The following is a 2,559-nucleotide window of genomic DNA, read 5'->3' as shown; positions in this document are numbered from 1 at the left end:
AATCTCCTTCCCCTCCTCTCCCCATAACAGACACCCTGTGAGGTAGGTGGGGCTGAGAGAGCTCTGACTGAGAATGCCTCGAGAGAACAGCTCTGAGAGAACTGTGACTGACTCAAGGTCAACCAGCTGGCTGCATGTCGAGGAATGGGGAATCAAACCAGGTGGGCTCCTGCAGCAAGGCCAAAGGTCAACAGCCTCTGGAAGCCGTCATGGTGGTGCTGGCTGGTTCCCCGTCGGCCACTGTCCTGTCCCTGCTGACAGCTGCACCCACCAGCCACGGCCCACCTGGCTACAAGCCCTTTGAGCCCAAGGCTGATGCAGTGGGCCTCGCGCAGAGCTGGCCGGGGACAGAAGAAGAGATTGGATTTATACCCCGCCCTTCACTACCCAAAGGTGTCTCAGAGCGGCTTACAAACTCCTTTCCCTTCCCCTCCCCACAACAGACACCCTGTGAGGTGGGTGGGGCTGAGAGAACTCTGACACAAACTGCTCTTTTTCAAGGACATCTGTGCCAGAGCTTGCGACTGATCCAAGGTCACATCAGCAGGTGCAAGTGGAGGAGTGGGGAATCAAACCCGGTTCTCCCAGATTAGAGTCCGCGCACCCCAACGCTCACCCTCAGCACTGGAGTGGACTCTTGTGTTATCCCTCTGAGGCATGGGGGTCTCTCCTTCACACAGACCACAGACTTCTTTTATCCCCTGGTGGAGGATCCCTATATGATGGGGCGCATCGCCAGCACAGATGTGCTGAGCGACCTATATGCTATGGGCATCACCGAATGCGACAATATGCTTACGCTGCTGAGCATGAGCCAGAAGATGACTGAGGCGGAATAATCAAGGGCTTCCGGGATGCAGCGGAAGATGGCGGCACCTCAGTAACTGGTGGGCAGACAGTCTTGAATCCTCGGCTCACTGTTGGAATGGTGGTGTGTCAGCTCAACGAGTTTATCTTGCCAGAGAGCGCTGTTCCAGGGGCTGTCCTTGTCCTGACCAAGGTGGCCATGAGGGCTTACCAGTGACTAGATAACCTCGAGAGGTGGAATAAGATTAAGCTGGTGGTCTCCAAAGAGGATGTTGAACTGGCCTACCAGGAAGCCATGTTTAGTATGGCCATGCTGAACAGAACAGCTGCCAGTCTGATGCACACATTCAATGCTCACACTGCTACAGACATCACAGGCTTTGGCATTCTGGGCCACGCGCAGAACTTGGCCAAGCAGCAACACAGTGACGTGTCCTTCGTTATCCACAACCTGCCCATCATTGCAGAGATGGCGGCCATCAGCAAAGCCAGTGGCATGCAGTCTAGGCTCCTGCAGGGGACGTCCCCATAGACAGATGAGATTGTCTTATACTGCTTCAGACCCTTGGTCCATCAAAGTCAGTATTGCCTACTCAGGCTGGCAGCAGCTCTCCAAGGTCTCAGACAGAGGTCTTTCACATCACCTACTGCCTGGTCCTTTTAACTGGGGACTATACCTGGGACCTTTCACATGCCATGCAGATGCTCTACCACTGAGCCTCCACAGCCCCTCCCATGGTGACTTCCACTCCCCCCCACCTGTCCCACAAGAAATTATTCCCCCCCCCGTTCCAAACACATGAACGGAACGGGAGCGCATGCTATGCACATCCACCTGTTTTCTCCTCGCCCTGAATTCTGCCGCCAGCCCCCATCAGCTTCTTCTTCTGGGGGGCTGCTGATCTGTCTTCCCCAGGAGCAGGCTGCCCACTTCTGTACAGAGATCAGACCCCCCCAGATACGGAGAGGGGCATCAGGCTTGGACCACTGGCATTGAGGAGAAAGGCAACCAGACTGCCCACATCATCAGGAAGCCTCCTATCATCAAAGTGACCCCCCCAGGTAACAATTCTAGCACCAGCCCAGGAGGGCTACTCCTTAAAGTGGGAGGAATGGTCTTTGTCTACACATCACAAGCTCTAAGCTGATAAGGGCAGCACAGCGAGGCCCTTCGGTCGGACCGCTGTGCGTTCACCACCCACAGCACGGTGACCTCTGGGGACACTATTTCCTTTTTGCTGCGCAAAGAGCAGTGGCTGAATCCTTCCCACCACGTGAGAGAAACAGCAATTGGTTTTGGCAGCAGGTAAATTTCAGTTGATTTGGGAGAAGACAGTACCTTGAATTATTTATTGGAATAGGTTTCTGCCTCTGAAGCTCTCCTGGGTTGTGGGTTTGGGGGGAAGGGGGGTCAGGCTGCGCAGCTGGCCCAAGGCAAAGGAGGGCAGGGAACCCATCTGGGTGGGCCAGTGGCCTCTCCTCTCGACAAAGCACCTCCCTGGAAACCCAGCTGTGGGCCTGGAAGACCAGAAGTCCCATACAGAGGAGGAGCAGTGCTGAAGCTCAGCTTCGTGGATCGTTTCCTTGGATTGTAAATTATGGGTGATTGGATTAATAAAAGCTGATTTCTACAAAATATCTCTCCTTATATATAATTGAGTAAGAACATTCTATATGAACATTCTAAATTTTTCTAGATCCCGTTGTATTGCTTTCACAACGGGCTTTACTGCTTATATATATATATATATA

At 53.5% G+C, this 2,559-nt stretch overlaps 1 pseudogene; it reads left to right on the top strand.

Moving 5' to 3' along the window:
- Positions 1 to 209: 209 nt before the first annotated feature.
- LOC107106560 lies at positions 210 to 1,955 on the top strand (annotated as a pseudogene).
- Positions 1,956 to 2,559: the final 604 nt, after the last annotated feature.

The sequence above is a fragment of the Gekko japonicus genome, unplaced genomic scaffold (assembly GCF_001447785.1).
Source record: "Gekko japonicus isolate JY-2015 unplaced genomic scaffold, Gekko_japonicus_V1.1 scaffold427, whole genome shotgun sequence".
Lineage (NCBI taxonomy): Eukaryota > Metazoa > Chordata > Lepidosauria > Squamata > Gekkonidae > Gekko > Gekko japonicus.
The sequence above is the reverse complement of the archived record's forward strand: the minus strand, read 5'-3'. Positions and strand labels throughout refer to the sequence as shown.